Here is a 17804-nt window from a genome sequence, read left to right on the forward strand (position 1 = left end):
CAAACGCAGAAGAGTTTCTTTTTGTCATCCTGCCCACGATCACTTAAGCAAGCCTGCAGTCATCTAATAGATTGTGATTTGTGAAAGTGAGCGTGGGCACTGGCAAATTAATTACTGAAGCACATTCTGCAACAAAAAGCATCAGCAAGCAAAAGAAACGTTGCATAAAATGATATGTTGAGAAAAAAATTCTCTGTATTCTCTAGTGCAGAAAAAACTTCAGTACACCGTAGGACTTCATCCCTGCTGCACCTGCTGCATCATGATCCTTGACACCAGCCACAAAGAGTTTGTCGGATGTGCTTTTAATCCATATTCACAGCGAGAACCCAGCTGAAAACATGTGTTTCTTCCCACACTGCTACATGCAAGCTATACTTTGACACAGCAACTCAGTTTGTCGACACGGAATTTGAGGTTTCGGTGCTTCCGTCGCAATCACAGTGTACACAGTGTGTGGTGGGTTTGGTGATGTTTAACAGCCATGAGTAGGCGGGGGAGGGAAAGCTGAGTGGAGCTGTTGTGGGAGTCTTGTTTTAACAGTATGAGCCACCGCACTGTGAAGTCAAAAACTGTGCCTAAGATTTGGTCGTGCCATTTTATTTTGGCACAAGTGGCACTGCTGTGGCCTTGGGCCTGCCTGTAGCTTTATGGAAAGAAATTAGGTCAATAACCTGTTACATGATAGGATTATATTAATTGAAAGAAGGTTTATTTAAGCCTGATAACAGGTTCTTTTCATAGCGGGCACTCTGGCTTCTTACGGCATGAAAAACACAGGTGTAATTAATATAAAACATGGCTCCGTTCCATTTAGTTGGTCCAGTTTCAGGGCCCGCTGGCACTGATCATGCTGGCTCACTGGCATGACACACTGGAGAAGAGCCACCAGTAATGTTATTAGTTACACCTGTGCATTTCTTACTGTGTCAAGTCAAAATGCCCGCCATCAACAAAGTCTATATTTGTGATAGTGAGTAAGCCTATTAGTAGTATTTATATATTTTTCAATGAATTGTCTGCATCATTAAATTTTGTCATTTCTGACAAATAATAATTATAAGGACAACACCTTGGTGTAAGTACTAAGTACTAAATATCATTCGTACACCCAGCACAAAAGGTTTGTTTTTTTTGGTTTCTTTGCAGAAACTCCCAACAAACGGACGGAACTTGCAGAAATAATACAGGTAAAGAGCTTTCCAAGTAGTAGCAAGGACACAGTACACAGGAAAATCTGTGGTAAAGATAATGAGAAGTAGCACTTATCGTTACAACTGCAGCCTCACATGCCCTGTTAGCCTGTCAATGATGTAAGTCGGACATATGGTGAAGCGTGTCTTAACTGCCCCTTATTTTTGAAGTCCTTTCCATAGGTCCTTTTGTTAATGGTAAAATGAATAGCATATTATGGGTGCCAAGCAGACATTTTGACTGAAGCACAGGCTCAGGTACATTAGCTGTTAGCTCAGTTAGTAAGCTAGTCCTCTCAGACAGATTGCATAACACCAGGAGGACCCTACAGCTATTGCACCTAAATCAGATTTAGCGGACATTTAAGGAAGGTTTGACATTTTGGAAATATGCTTATTTGCTTTCTTGACAAGATTTAGATGAAAAGACTGATACCACTGAAAGCAGCGAGTCTAACTCTTTCTAAAGTTAGAAATACTTAACTTTAAAAATCCCTAATTATAAAAGTTATATCTTGTTTTTTTTAGTCCATTCACAAGCAGAAACATAGACATGAAAAGTGTGTTTTTCAAGGATTAGACTATATTTTAAATTTTGGCCAGAGCCCCGAGCCTGCTCTAAGTTGTTTTGCTAAAGCTAACTCCTGGCTATAGCTCCATAGTTAATGCACAGATATGAGAGTAATATTGATTTTCTCATCTATCTCAGCAAGAAAGTGAATATGCATATTTCCAAAAATGTCAAACTATTCGTTCATAATAATTAATTTCATATACAGCATTTATTTTCTTGCCAAGACATTTTAAAAGGTATGCTATGCAAAAGTTCTATCCTGTATCAAGGTCAAAATGCACAGGCTATTATATCATTCAAAGAAATAACTATATGAAGTCAATATATGAATTTTTTAAAAATCTTTAACCTTGTCAAATGAAAACATTTATTTAGTTCAAAATATGATCTTTAACCTTATCATCATTCTAATTTGAATGCAATTAAAACAAAAATTTCCAGTAGATAGATTGCCATCTTTCCAGCTTGGAAAAGAAAAAAAATAGTATGTTCTGTTTTCCCTTGCACTTCCCTTGTTGCAATATGTTTAGTGCAAGGCCTTCGGTGGCAACATATGGGCTCAGATGCTTCATTTAAATCAACAGATGGGGAAGGGCCCTGACTCCCACAGCTTTTCTTCTCACCTTGCACCTCAAAGCACAACTCCACAAAAATGTTGCCCTGACCCTTCTGTCCTTAAAGGGCCAAATCACATCAGGCCGAACAGGAGCTTTTCATCATATACAAAGTTACAGAAGCTCAAAATATTCTCACTGGTTTCCTGTATCACCCTCTACCCAGTGTAGCTGACTTGTATCTGCTTTTTTTTTTTTTTTATTATTGTGTAACTACTTGACTTAGTGAGCGTGTGTGCGTGTGTGTGTGTGTGTGTGTGTGTGTGTGTGTGTGTGTGTGTGTGTGTGTGTGTGTGTGTGTGTGTGTGTGTGTGTGTGTGTGTGTGTGTGTGTGTGTGTGTGTGTGTGTGTGTGTGTGCGCGCGCGCGCGCAAAAGCTCATCTCTTTAATGGGACCCATCCTTTGTCTACCACTGACAAGCGTGACCACTGTCCCAATCCCCCTCAATGTAGTTTCATGCATGGTTGAAACTAATCATTATGCATGTGGACACAGTGACAGTTTCACAGGAAAGGATGGAGGATGTTGCAGCAGCATGAAAAGAAGGAACCCATCACTACTTTCTATCTAAATAACACATGAAAAATAGCTTTGATTATAGAGACTTTCAGCTTTAAGGATACATTCTACAGCAAATGTTTTAGTCTTGTTTGGAAAGTTTAACTTGTGCATAGATAGATCCGTAACGTGTAAAAATAGTACATTATTGTATTCAAGTGCTATGTTTTCTAAAAGTTTATTCGAAAGTAAAAATTGATAACACAAGAAATAAACATTGCTCTTCCACAAAGAAAAAAAAATCAGATTTAAGCTTGTTGATACACAAGGAAAAAGCAATAAAGCTGGCATTAAGATGATGATGAGCATGTTGCCAGTTTTCAATACTCAAGATTACTTTTGATGATTGCAATGTATAATACTCGCCCATGCTTTCTTTGCCTTTCTGAAAGCCTTTACCTCTGCTGTCCACTGATGTATTCTGAAGTTTGAAGAGTGATTTTGGCTGAGATATGTTCTCCTTTCTTTTGCATGACTGGCAATGTCTGTATAGCTCAGTCTGCTATCTGAATTTAAAAAAATAAAAAAATAAAAAAAACTTCCCAGTGGTACATTATGAATAACCTCACATTTTAGCAGCTCATGGTGGAGCTGATAGCGTTACCGCCTGGCTAATAGCCAGCTGACACTGGCAGATCAGCTAGCTGGACAATCAATAGAGTTGCTAGGATCTAAAAGGAAGACTGGACTGGTCATTTATGTTCCAGCTAGCCACCAGTTCCAGTGAAAATGGGGTCACAATGCTGCAGAACTCTTGCTAGGTTGGCCATACTGTGACCCACTATACTAAAACTATTGAAGTTACTTCTTCTGCCTGTGGGTGACACCTGATGACTGAGGCCAAAAGTGGCGGTCTGCAGTGGAAGTATAAGCATTATTTTAATATACCAACTTCTGTCTGTTGTCTGCTAGTGTGAAATGCCCATTTCCTAATGCCCTGTAGACGTTATCACTGCTTATTCTACTGTTGGCCAGGGGAGACCTGCAAATAGGCCTTTTTTACAAGTACTGTCGCCAGCTGCATCTTTTCATCTGCAAGTAATGAGGTTTACGCCAGGGTGAAATGCATAGGAGGTTTACTTTACCCCCCTCACAGTAGGACTCGCCAGTACAGGAACAAGAATAAGATCACAGCACGTAGTTACACGTCACAAGTAACAGCCTATCAACGCTGAAGGCTGCTGTGTACACAGACAGTCACAGACTACAGCAGCTCCGGTTAGCGAGCGGAGCTGCTGTGTCTGAGGTAACACAGCAGACATCAGTGAAGTTGTTATAAACATCACAAACCTATACACTGAAGTTTCAACAACACCGCACTCTGATGAACAAGTTCAACGGTTGATCCAAGACACACCGAGCAAGAGAGAGAGAAAGAGAAAGAGAGAGGCCAGCGCTAACTGCTAAGCTAAAGTAAGTAGCTGATCTGAATAGCATGGATTACACTAGTTCTGCTCCGGCACTCACAGCTTTATGCTCAATTTAGCGATTTACACTTAAGAATGACCCTACCCAAGATTCATTGTGCACTGGCAATGAAAGCAAACAACGTGGACAGAGAGCCACTTTTAAATGTTAGTATTGTGTTTCAGCTCAGTTCAACAGCTAACGGTACAAGTGTTTCACTGACTGCCACAGGCGAACGGTCACTAACTACTGTTACTGAAAAGACATTTTACTACAGTAGAAGTAAAATTACTGTTTAAAAATGTTTTAAGATAAAAGTACAAAGTGAGTCAGTTAAAATGTAAAATAAAACTGGACAGGTTATGACAATAATATATGATAAAACTATTAAATGAAAGAGCACCTTAAGGCTGGCAGGTGTATCAGTTCACAGGTGAGAACAGCACCAAAAAAACAAGCTATTAATTCCAGTCAGGCTCTATGAAGTCTGATCACTGTGGAGGATGCAGCGTGTGTTACATTATACAAATGGGTTTCTGTTATTAGGAGTGGGGGGTGGGGGTAGTGGGTATTCCCACAGTATACCGACTAAAATAAAGCAGACTACATCAGAGACCACGGATATATGAAGAGAACTGAACACCGTTTCTCATTCATTCCAGTCTAATTTGTTCACCCAGCCAAATTTTTTTCAGGCTTTCTCTGGCCATAGAGAACGCTTGTTGAGATTCACTAGCTGAGTCAGCTGATTTTGGCTCCTGGCACACATTAAAGGCATGAAAGTATTTACTGATATGGCTCCGAGACCAACTTTAGTCAGCCTAATGAATCAAATTTTGGGGATATTTGTGATTGCCAGGAGAATGTATTTAACCTTTTACTGGTAATTTTGTAATGATTGTGTGTAGACCCTTTTTTGGGGGCAGTGTTTGTCGTGTGATCCTCCAGTAGCCTACAGATCGTGGTTTCTACGACAAAATCTCCTCACAGCCCATCGCTGTTGTACATGGCTAGTTGTGTTCACTGGAATGCACAATGCAATGAATCCCATGTGTTTATAGTGGTGGGCATGAACTTTTCCATCGACAGCAGGCTGGCATTTTATCACTAAACTAAGCTTGAACTAAGCTTATTTTCTTTGATGTGTGATCTGTGAAAGTTTCACTCCATGGCTGTGAAATCCCTGGAAGGGCACTAAAACCTGAGAGCCACAGAAAATGTGACAGTTGCTTCGTATGTTTCCTGCAGAAAACAAACAGACACCTTAAATTTAGTTCAGCCGGCAGGAGGGTTTGGTCAAACTACATGCCTGACCAATATCCAGTGCCATGTTTTATCACCAATGCAGGAGGTAGTGTAGAAGTTTGCCTCATGTCACACAACTGCAAATGTTTGCCTTTTACTTTTTTTCCCCCCACCTTTTAACTGTAATCACAATTTCAATCAAGAGTGTTAGTGGCCTAACTCCATACCATAGTTTCCATGTGCAGATGCTGTAGAAGACATGTTTCACATGAGAAAGCTAAATGACAGCAGGAGATTTGCCAAGGGACCAATGTGAATGCGGTTTATGACAGCAGGGAAATGATTGATGTGGGTTAGCCTTTTGGGGAGACTGTGTTTGACATAATCAGATAATTACTATAATATGGATGACTGCATATAAATGAAAACATTAATGGGGTATTCTTTTCCCAAGAATCAAAACACAATAATGAATGCATTTAAACAAAGTCACTGCTGATTTACCAAAAGCGCCGCACTCTAAATTAATTGTGTTTCCTCTTGAAGTCTCACAAACTGAAAGGAAGAGGGAACAGACGAATTCAGCTATAAAGCAAATCAGTGTTTAATAACACTATAAGGCCATAAATGTGTCTGTTAATGATGTGCTCGTGTCTCACGGTGATTGCTCATTTCCATTTCTCGCGTCTTCATTAGGCTTGATGGAACATGTAAAATTCAGCAACATATAACACACACACACACACACACACACACACACACACACAATTGTACACAATGCACTATGCCGTAGCAACTAAATTACAATGTTGTTTTGATAAGCTAATTAAACATTGTCAGTGCACACATGGTACTAATGATAATGAATTCTATTGTTAGTTAGTGTAAGACCTAATGGTTACCACATGTCATCACCTTTAGGCACATTCAAACCTACCCACAAACACACCACAGTACAACAAACAGTGGAAAGGCCAGAGAGGATGATATTTATACCCTCATTTATGATTGGGTTGTGCAACATCTTTGACCCATTTTATGGCAATCAGCTGCATATGGGCACATATTCCACATTTTAAAATTGCATGAAAAGTAGAGAAGTAACACTTCTATTTTTCACCAAAATTCGAGTGCAGTGCCATTTAGCGAGGCATTTAATCCACAGTTTTAATCAGTTGCGATGTGATTTGAAATAAATTCATTTTGAGCTCATGTTGGAAATGCTTTCACTCATCAGAGCTCAGTTACCAAAGCTCAGTTTGGGAACATTTCCAGTGATTTGATCTTCACCATCCTCCATATAATACAGCTAAAGCTCTTTCATTTATGTTCCCTTTTGTTTGTTCTTCTGTGCCCTTGGTTTATAACTGCTCTGAGTCAGTCAGTTTCAAGTCTTTCTTTCTCTTTTATCTTCCTGTTCATTTGACTTGAATCCTTGTCCTCTGCCTCTGCCTGTCCTTGACACTCTGTAAGTTCTGCTTTACATCTATGTATGCACATATGCAACAAGTTCTGCATGTATTGCTTCTCCTTCTTCTCTGCAGGTCCTGCTGTATGTAAGAGACCTTGGAAGCCTTGGTCCAAACTGTCAGCAAGAGAAGAAACAGCAGCAGCACATCACACCTGCAGATGAGGACACGCTCATGTCTGCCACCTACAGGTAAGGAAAGTAATCGCTGCTGAGACTATGACATTTGTGCCACCTGCAGGAAATGAGTGTTATCACTGCATTTTTTTTTCTTCTCTTTTTTGTCTTTTACATTTTAATTATACAAGATGATGGATTTGCTGTCAGTTTTGTGTCTTGAAAATGAGATTTTCCTTGGCACACTGGGTTTGGTTTAGCAAAGAGCTTATTCATCCATTTGATCTTTGAATATGGGAACTGCTCCAGTGATATGTTTTGTTCAATTGACATATTCTTAAAATTGACTCCTCCTCTTTACTGTCGGCAAACCATGGCTCTTTTGTGGAGCAGTTTATATCCGGACAGAGTAAGGTTGAACAAAACTATATTGTGCCATACAGCTAATGCTCGAGTGCCTAAGCACTTTGTAAACTTTTTTTATATAGCACCTTTAAAAACAAACTTCAAAACCTCCATTTTGAGATCTCCATCCCTTCAAGCCTAGTTATATGAGGCAGATTTGTTGAAATAAATTGATTGCCGTGCAAGGATTTGCTGTTGTGAGCTGATGTGATGCGGCCAGTGACATTATCTTGTCGGCTTGAAACAGACGGGTTCTGTGTCTTGGTGTAGCAGCGACTACTTGTGGTGCTAGATGGTCAGCCGTTGCTGGCAAGCTAACTGTTAAATTGCTAGCCATCCTGGCTGGGCTAGCACTAGTAACTCACAATAGCTCCCAGAACTTCTCTCTTCTCTCTGTCCCCAGCATTTTGTTCAACATTGCACAAAAAAAAACAAAAAAAAACAAAACAAATTGAAGAGGGAAATAAAGCTGTCTGAGCTAACAAACTTGCTAACGGTCAGTTTACTAACTTTCTAGCTTGGTAGCTTAGCTCGGTTGCCATTGTAAATACTGGTGTGTCCAGACCTCAAGGATTAATCTATTGAGAAGAAATGTACAGTATATGTAATGTATTTTACGGTACGAATGGCAGCGCACAATACTGAAACATAACTGGACACTGCCTTCAAGTGTCAGCTATCCACCAGATTCATTTGCAATTTGGAACTTTAATTTGTAGAGATGATATAAACTTCAATAATGTGTGTGCTGAAAAATAATTAGACCTTATCACCTTGTTGTCTGTAGGGTAAATGTCCATGTGGACAATTTCTATGTAGGTCAGACTTTGCTGTCTTGTTTTCACGTGTCTGCGTGTTTCTGTGTGTATGCTTGTGAGCAGGTGTGTGTGTGTGTGCGTGTGTGTGTGTAGAAGTGTGAGTGTGTCATGGTGTTTCTGACCCCTTGCATCTTTATTTCATGATACTTCATACTGACACAGATGATTCTTCCACATCCGTATGTCCTGGCTGTCTAGAAAGGGCCCATACCAGCAAAAGAAATACACACACACGCACACGCTCATACACCTGCACACAGACATGCCCCATCCAAATATCCTTTTCAGACCATGGTAAACAAGATATGTGAGGGCGGGCTTTGACCTGCTCAAAGCATTAATCCACTCAAAGCACACACACACACACACACACACACATACATACACACATACATACACACACACACGCACACAGTATACTTTTGATTCAGACCACATTCATCAGATCTGAGGCAGCAGACTCGGTGTGTTTGCAGAGCAGACAAAGAAGGTAAAGGGACACAAGCCAATAAGTGCCTTTGCTATATTTGTATGGCCATCAGGCTCCCTTTGCTACCTCACTCATCAACAGCGAGACTCAGCTTGCACAACCTTTAAAGCAGATGTGTGTTTGTGTGTGTGTGTGAACAACAGAAAGAAAGAAAGAAAGGGAGAGAGATGATGTTTTAAATGAAAGTCTCCTAATTGATAATGAAAAACTACATTTCCAACTAGCAGGACCTAAGTGCCTCCACCATTAAGAAAATGACCATTTTCTAACGACAACAACGGCTTCAGAGAGGCTTTTATCCGTGTGAGTGTGTGTTTGTGTGTGTGTACACTGTTGAGTTTCAGGTCATCCAAATATTTTATTTTAGTATTTATTGTACAGAATTCGGAATAATGGACAGTGTTACAGGTAATTGTTGGTTGGTAAAATGACAGATGATATACGTGTCTATTTCAGTCCTACAGTTTTCTCTGATCACTGCACAGCATAAAATAAACTAACCCTCGCTATGTCACTGTACTAATAGGAAGAAATATAATGTACTTTAGTTAATTATAGATTAAACCCAATGCTTGTTTCCATCATGTACGCTACCAATCACAATTTAAAACAATATTCAGCACATCATCTGTTTCAGAATTTTATTAGGATATACTTCAAACATTGAGGCTCATTTATAAAGCTTTAAAACAGACACTCATACTGTCATTTCCCTGACAGTTTTATTGAACTGCTGATGTCTGAAGAAGAACATGAAAATGAATTAGGTTTACATATTGGTATAAATTAGCGTTAGACCGATATATTGGTTTCCGGTTATATTAGATGAATCTGTCACGTCTTCCCCTCCTGACCAAACGCAGAATTTTTCTATGAATGAATCATCTGACAAAAACAGCAGTAGCGCTGAGTCTCGTTTGGCATAGAAAAGCATTGCATCAGCTACCAGCATCTACCTGTAGCCTGTGCGGTTTTGTGGATTTGTTGTAGACTAGATATATATTTGACAGGAAGGTGGGACAGATGGCTGCTCTCTCGTATGATGTATTGAATCTTGAACCAGACCAATTGACAGTTTCATCCTTCAAAAAGTATCAGGCAGGTGGCTGCTCTAAGCTCCTCTGTCAGCTATACCTCTAGCACTGAACAAATGTCTGGGTGAACAAAAGGCATGCTGCAAAGCAATTCCTTATTTAAAGCCCACTCAAACTTCGTTTAAAAAGTGTTTCTCAATACAATTGAACATTCATGCCTCAAAAAGTTCGATCCAACTTACAGTTGAGAATAAAACATTTTAATAGGAGTTTAATTCTCAAAAGCGTCTGTCTTCTTGTAAAAATCAACCCCATTGGTCATCTGTGTTATTATTATTATTATTATCGCTACCCATAGTTCTGTTTTATTGCTAGGTGACCTCTAGTTACCATAGTAATAATGTGGGTAAAGGAGGAAGTCAGGTGCAACAAAGTCCACGTTAGGGGGAGGATGGGTCAACAAAACACACAACTGTCACATAGTAGACCGCTATTCATTTCTTGTATGTGAATGTTATTATTTCTACCCATGACCCTAACAATAACCCTAACCGTAGTAGTTCCACAACATTAACTGTGTTTATTATTATAACCATGACGATGAGGGTCCTCCTCCAAACCTTATGTAAGTGCTTATTTTAAAGTAAACCGTGATATTTTCCTGAACAGAAACAAGTAGCTTTTGTGTCTAAGCCTCACCAAACCACAATTTTTTCTACATCTGAGCTCTGCCCACGTCAAACCATTGAAGAAACCAAGGGCAAAAAGAAATGTACAGAAATCCCTGGTATAAAATAATCAAAGCTTTTTCAACTTTGGCTAAAAGTTGGAGATTGAAACACATTGTTGGAATTTGCAACAATAAATCTGTGAAGTCAGTTTCCAACCGTGTATACAATCTACAGTATCCCATTCTTGTACTGACAGTGCTACTTTAAAAAGGCCTTTAAATGTACCAATTCACTAGTATAATATACTGTATGACTAGTAAGACTAGAGATAGTGATGGCTATCATGTGATTACACCTACAGTAGCTTGTATAACTTTGTGGACTCAAATCTTCAAAAAGGAAAACAAAACATTTCCACAGAAATTCAAATGGGAATCTTTGGCAGCAGGAGGTATAATAGTCTCAGACAAGACAGCTCTGCTGCTGTGGGATGAACTGGGTCATGTCTTGGTTTGAACCAAAGCTTGTTTTATTGTGCATTCAGTAGAATAGTTTTCAGGATGCGAATAAGCATCTGACATCTCATGATATGAGATGTGCAAAGGCTCAAGCCTACAGTAAGTGTGGGGGAGGGATATGGACCTCTCGCATGGGTCAGGAGCCATTGGCTAAGACATGGATCTTAAGACATTGCATTTCAATTAGTGTAATTGCAAAGCAGGCATTTACAGCAACTAAGGTAGATGTAATGGGATTTATTACATCTGTAAAGTACATGCAGGCATATTGTCCTGTAAGCGTGTGTGTGATGGAGAAACCTGTGTCATCTTAAGCAGGATTAAGTGCAGTGTGTGCAAGAATTTCCAGGAGACCCACTCAAAAAAATGGTGCTATAGCTTGATAAAGAAAGAAACCATTTGCTTTAAACAGCTTTCACAACATCCATACACTTTCACTGTTGTCGCAGATGCCTCAAACTGCCTGTCAAGATGGTAACAAGAGATCCCTTGGCGCCAAATGGGTGGAATATGGTGCTGAAAATCCCAGGAGGAGTGGTTTGATTATAACTCGAGGTGCCAATCGCGAAAAATAAACATGTGGTAATTCAACTCAAATTGTCCTCTAAAATACATAGAATCGCACCTCAGAGCCATTTTCACATAGCAAGAAGATTGCCTATTCTTACTTCTTTGAAGAATGTCTTGTTCCTGTGATTACTCACATTTTCAAGAGCAGGAGCTGTCCTAAAGTGGTTTGATTACAACATACTTACCCTGAGAGCTCCTTTGGACAAAATGTAAGGCTTTTAACAAAAGGTCAAATTTACAAATGTAAGCATCACTAAAATGTCAGATCTTTGTTTATGCAATTGAAATGCAGCGTGCTTTGTGCGAGGGCATGTACATATGTGTTTATCTAAAGTGCTGTTTGCATGTTTTTGCCTGCAAGCCTGCGGCTCTCTTGGGTTTTTTGTTTTTGCAGAATGTCAACCTGGACCAATTCTGGTGCTGCTTTAAATTTCTACATTCTCAAGTTGACTGCACACCTGCCCTGGGGATAAAAATATTACTGGTCACATTTAGTATGCAAAACTGGATTAGGGTAGTCAACTGTTATTTGAGTAAAATTTTCTTTAATACCCCTATTTAACATTTAAGCAGTATATAAACACCCAATGAACACACTATAACGTAGTTATAAGCGTTCTTATGGACATTTTTGTTGTTGCTTGTCCTCCTATGAAGCATCTTTATCATGTTAAGTTATATATGATTACACATGAACACAAATCTTTACAGTGTGTTATGAAAAATTAACAGTGTATTCACATTTACAAGTCATTCTCAGATGTGTTACAGAACTGCTTCATAATGTGGTTAAAACCTAAAAAGACATGTTAAAGTTGAAGGTAAAATTCTTGACTTATAATAGTATTTACCAAAATATTTTCACTGAAGGTCCAATTACTAGATTTATTCCTGAGATACTTCATTAATAAAAACCAAAAAGAAAAAAAAAACGTGTGATGTGAATTGTTTATAAGCTGCTTTTACTATTTGTTTTGGGTTTCTACTGTTATAACTTATGCGTCATGAGTGTACAGCCATGCTAGCAGCTCTGTGAGGTTGTACTTCAGTACAGCTATGCTTTGAGCTAAATGCTAACATTAGCATGCTAACTCACAATGACAGTGCTACTGTGCTGATGCTAAGAAGTTGCATTGTAATGTGCATCATTGTGATTTAGTGTGTGACCATGTTAACGTCAACTAATTAGCACTGAACACATAGTAGTTTGGCCAAATTTTTGGCTTGTTCACTGTGTTAAATGAGATATCAAATTTCACGTCAATCCACGCAGTATTCATTAAGACATTTTAGTAAAAAACAAAAATGGAAGAAGGAGGAAGAGTCAGGGGATTGTCAAGTCAATAGGCCAAGAATGTTTTTGCACAATAAGATCACAATTCATCCAGCAGTTTTTGAGATATTTCAGTCTGGACTAACCTACACACTGATGGACTGACAGTCATCCCCACGACCCTAGTACAGATTTTGAAAAAGGCTAAAAGCATGGTTACACTTTATTTGGATAGTCCGCCTACAAAGAGTTTACAGAGTATTTATAACATTTCACTTCTGATGACTTTTTTACTTTGAGAAGGCAAAGTGGCAAACGCTTGTCATAGCAGCATACAAAAGTTCCAACCCTAAAAATACAAGCTACAATTGGTTTGATGTATTCAGCATTATGCATAAAAAAACAAAAGAGGTTCTCTATACTTCCCACGACTTGTACTCCATCCATTTTTTCCCTACTGTCATCATTGCGCAGGGTTTCCAGACAGGAAGTCAATGGGGCTCGGCACAGATGCTGGTGCAGCAACCCGAGTCATCCCCCGCATCTTTACCGGCCAGGTGTATGTGAGCATGACTCCATGCTGCTGTACAGTATGTGTGCTCACATGAGGCCCGTTCTGCACCCAGTGGTTTAGAAAATGACTCAGTCTGACCTTAGTCTCGAATGACAGTGTGTAGGAGCTGCATGCCCTATAAACTGCACAATAGACCCAGTGGCTGGCAGGTAAACACAGACGCCCCGAGAAAGGTCATTGTATACAGCTCCTAACAAGATTAAAAATGATTCATGAGACCTCGGTGATGCTATTCGCCCTCCTACAGAGGATACTTCCTTCCTTCCGCAGCGGAGGGGGAGGAGGAAATATATATTTTTAAACTTTCCTAGCACCAAACTATTACAAAGGTGAAGCAGTGGCCTGATTGCCTGGCGAGTTGATCTTGAGAAAGAGCTTATAGTAGAGTGTATTCACCATGTGTAGCAGTTTTAAAATAGATGGAAGCAGCCACCGGTGCCTGCCTTCATCCACTGCAACTAAATCACATCCACCCTTAGAGTTCAGAGGAGGCAGGTTTGTGCCTGTCGGGCTGTGTTTCAGTGTCTGTGAAAATATTGTCCTTCCTCCTATCTGCATGTGTCTGTTTGTGCGTGCAAGTGTGCATACACTGCATTTGCATCTGTATGTATGAGTCCCGAGACTGCGGGCCATTTTATTATCTAAATGGGCCCAGGCAGCACTGGGCTGGAACCAATCACACTAACCTGCTATGATAGGAATCCTGGGGGACAGCATCAACTAAATTCCTTCACTTTTCCATCTCAAATGTGGCTCTTTTCTTACTTTATATGCACATGAATCAGCCAAATATGACTATTTAAGATAGCAGTGGTCATCAAATTGTCAAACAGAAGAACACCACCTGCTACGCATTGTAGCAGAATACAGAGTAATCACAAATACATTTTTACATTTAACCCCTTTTCAAGGCCGGAATGTTGTGTCTTTATTCTGCTTCAGCGTTCCGTAGAAAAGGTACAAATACAGGATGGTGTGTGGGGGGTCATTGTTGTTCCGCCTTCATGCTGACAGGTAGCCATAGAGCTGGATCGCTATCATTAGGACTCATCAACTAAGAACCATTAATGTATCAAATTTTGTTTCGATCCATCAAGTAGACATTGAGATATTTCACAAAATAAGTAGAAACTCTGACCTGCTGGTGGCGCTGAAGGAAAAGTCAGGGTATTACAAACATCGTTAGGTCTCATCCTCTGGGGACCATGACCAAATGTCATGGGAATCCACCAAACAGTGGTTTAGATATTTTGAGACTGTCCTCCTGTGAAAAACGAGCAAACAGGTTGTTTGTGCACCAGCTTATTATGATCTGTAGTTATGTTTTGTTGTTAGGCGACATCTAGTGGTCGTGGTAACCATGACAGGAGCAAAGGGAAAAGTGTGGCAGCGTAGTATAAAGAGCGACACAGTCGGTTGGGGTGAATGGATAGGTCAACAAAACACAGGAATATGAAACCAGTAGTATATTGTTTCTATTATCTATGACCCTTCGTTGTTTATTTACTGTAACCATGACAACAAAGTTCGTCTCATGTTAAGTACTTATTTTAACCCAAATCATGATCTTTTGCTAACCATAACCAAGTACTTTTTGTGCCGAAACCTAACCAAGCCATTACAGTTGTTATAGTAACCACGGCAACATCTGGTACCCCGCTATCAGTACAGTCGCAAGTTTTTTATGGTAACCATGACAACCGAGGTCCGGTACGTCAGGAGACACTCCCATGGGTTGTATCAGAGGGTTGAAAAAACGACCTATATGGCTGTTTAGGTCGGAGGACTTGTTGCTCCTGCCGTCGGTAGGGGCGCTATATTAAGAAACACTCCTCTGGGTGGTATTTGAGGGGAGGAACAAACAACCGACAGGCTCATATGGATTGGGAGACTTGTTGGATCTTTCAGTTGTGGATCGACACGACATTCAGACTGACATCCGCATGTGGCCTGATGACATTCAGCATTCATCAGCCCTTCTTCAAAGCCCAAAAACAAGAAATTAACTCGCTCAAAATCTGTCGACAGCCTTTGTTTATTACTTATTATTTCTAATTAAAAAACAGTGAAAATATGAAATACAGCAGGCTTATTACTCATTCCAATTTTAAAGTGGTTGGAAGGCATCAGAAGTATGAAAGCTGATTTCTAATCTCAATAAACACCTGCAAAGCTGCTGCTTAGCTTCAAGGAAGTTCCACATTATTCTATATTAGTGAGGTTGTCGTGACCGTGGCTTCGGATATGTTGTCTCTGGATATGCATCGGTTAAGGAAGTGGTTCATGAATCAAGCTTTGTTTGCTTTACTTCCTCGCTTCGATTAAGGATGGAAACTGCACTGAGCAGTTGTGCTGCTAAATGTTTCATACAGGACATGAATTAAGAATGTGAGGATCCCCAAGGAAAGACAAAGGCTGGCAGGTGGATAGTGGGAGGAAAAGGCTATTGAACACTAAGGGGGATTATTGACAGAGGTGTGTGTGTGTGTGTGTGTGTGTGTGTGTGTGTGTGTGTGTGTGTGCGCGTGTGTGTGTGTGTGTGTGCGCGTGTGTGTGTGTGTGTGCGTGCGCGTGTGTGTGTGTGCGCGCGTGTGTGTGTGTGCATGCTCCAGGTGACTTTAGTTTTCCTGTAAAGCCATAGGGCACAGGGACAGTAGCTTCCACGCTGCAAGGAGGACACTAGAGGCAGGATATTCACACGCAAACACAAATCCTTGCACACACAAACTAAATCATATACACACACGCCCACTTAGTGGAAGTCCACTCATGCATATCAGTAAAGCTGATGATCTTAAAGTGTAATCCGTCCTGAACAGCAGCTTTGCATGGTCTTCAAACCCATTTAAAGAAGCATGTGGTTCTCTTAAATTTATGCTGGGATCAAAATCCATTTATCTGTGTTTTGAAGCTCCTTAATTCAAATCAATAACAAAAAAAAAGCTTGCAGAATCTCTTACGGTTACTTGACGAGGAAAGATAGAGAAAAAAAGAGATGGAGGCCAGCAGTGGGAATACTGCAGGCGGAAAACAAGTGACTGGATCAAACTTCATTCACAAATTCAGGCTTTAGCCGTTTTATCTATGGAAATGTCTGTGAATATCAGAGACATTTCCTTTCATCTAATTCAATTAAACCGAAGTGGAGTAGTAAACGACACCCTGTTTCATCCATTCAGTTCAGTATGTGTGTAATCCTATAGTAAGTAGGGATAACAGTTTTAAAAGTATATTTAAAGGTATAATCTCAGCCAAAGCAGTTCAGTAAAATCTACAGCCCTTAACCCAAAGAGCTAGGTCTTTTCAGGTCGCGTCAGGTTCGGGCATCAGCCTCACACCTTCCCTTGTTTATATGAACTACCACCAGGCCAAGCCGGGAAAATACTCTTGATCTCAATGAGTGCTGAAAGAGAGGGAGGATTGGGCTCTCCAGGAAAGTGGGCTTTCTTTGAATTCGATGAGTGTTGGCTGTAATGGCTTCATTAAGGAGTGTGCCAGCAGCCTGCGCACTAGCGCGATTGCTGAAACTGTCCTCCTTTCAGCGAGTTCCAGAGATTTGCTTTTCATTGGGGAGAGAGGTGGGGAACACTTAGTGAGTCTGAGAAGACAACCAGGTGCAGAGACAAGCAGACACACAAAAGGCATGCAAAAGAAATAGCCGCGCGATTGAATTAAAGTGGAGGAGTACATGAAAAAAGACGTGTGGGACAGTTGTGCACTTCAAATGGGTGAGAAAGAAAGTGCGTATTCCTCGTTGAATTGCTTGTAACTTATATGGAACAATTCTACTCTTGATGAAATACCTTTTCAGAGTGAGAAAAATTCAGTCTATTATATGGCGTTTCCACCTAAGCAACTCTTCCAGGGGACCAAGAACTTTTTGAAGAAGTTTTTGATAGATCAGGAACTACATCAACTACTTTTAGGTTTAGTCTCAGTCTTAGTCCTCAGATCAAAAGTCCATGTTACTTCCAGTCATATTTAGTCAATCCCATCCTTTTTTTATTTTTAGTTGACTAAAACTCTAGACATTTAAACATTTCAGTTTCCTTTCAGTTTATTTCAGTTTTGTTTTAGTGCAGACCAATAGTGAACAATTTAGTTAAACTTCAATTAAGATTTAATCCAACTGATTTTAGTAAATGTAAATAAAAAAAAAACCCAAAAACAAACAAACACAAAATGACAGGCTGTATGATTTAAAATGCAGCGTTGCAGAGATTGTGTCTGGTCTAATGTTACTAATACATCCAGACATGAAAGAGAATAAAACAA

At 39.9% G+C, this 17804-nt stretch overlaps 1 long non-coding RNA gene across 1 annotated transcript; it reads left to right on the forward strand.

Annotated features, from left to right (window-relative positions):
• The first annotated feature begins 4333 nt into the window (after positions 1-4333).
• Positions 4334-12231, forward strand: LOC130163152 (uncharacterized). The gene is made up of 3 exons (XR_008826404.1): positions 4334-4352; positions 7136-7251; positions 11562-12231. It is a non-coding gene; the product is annotated as an uncharacterized LOC130163152 (long non-coding RNA).
• Positions 12232-17804: the final 5573 nt, after the last annotated feature.

Source organism: Seriola aureovittata, chromosome 22 (assembly GCF_021018895.1).
Source record: "Seriola aureovittata isolate HTS-2021-v1 ecotype China chromosome 22, ASM2101889v1, whole genome shotgun sequence".
Lineage (NCBI taxonomy): Eukaryota > Metazoa > Chordata > Actinopteri > Carangiformes > Carangidae > Seriola > Seriola aureovittata.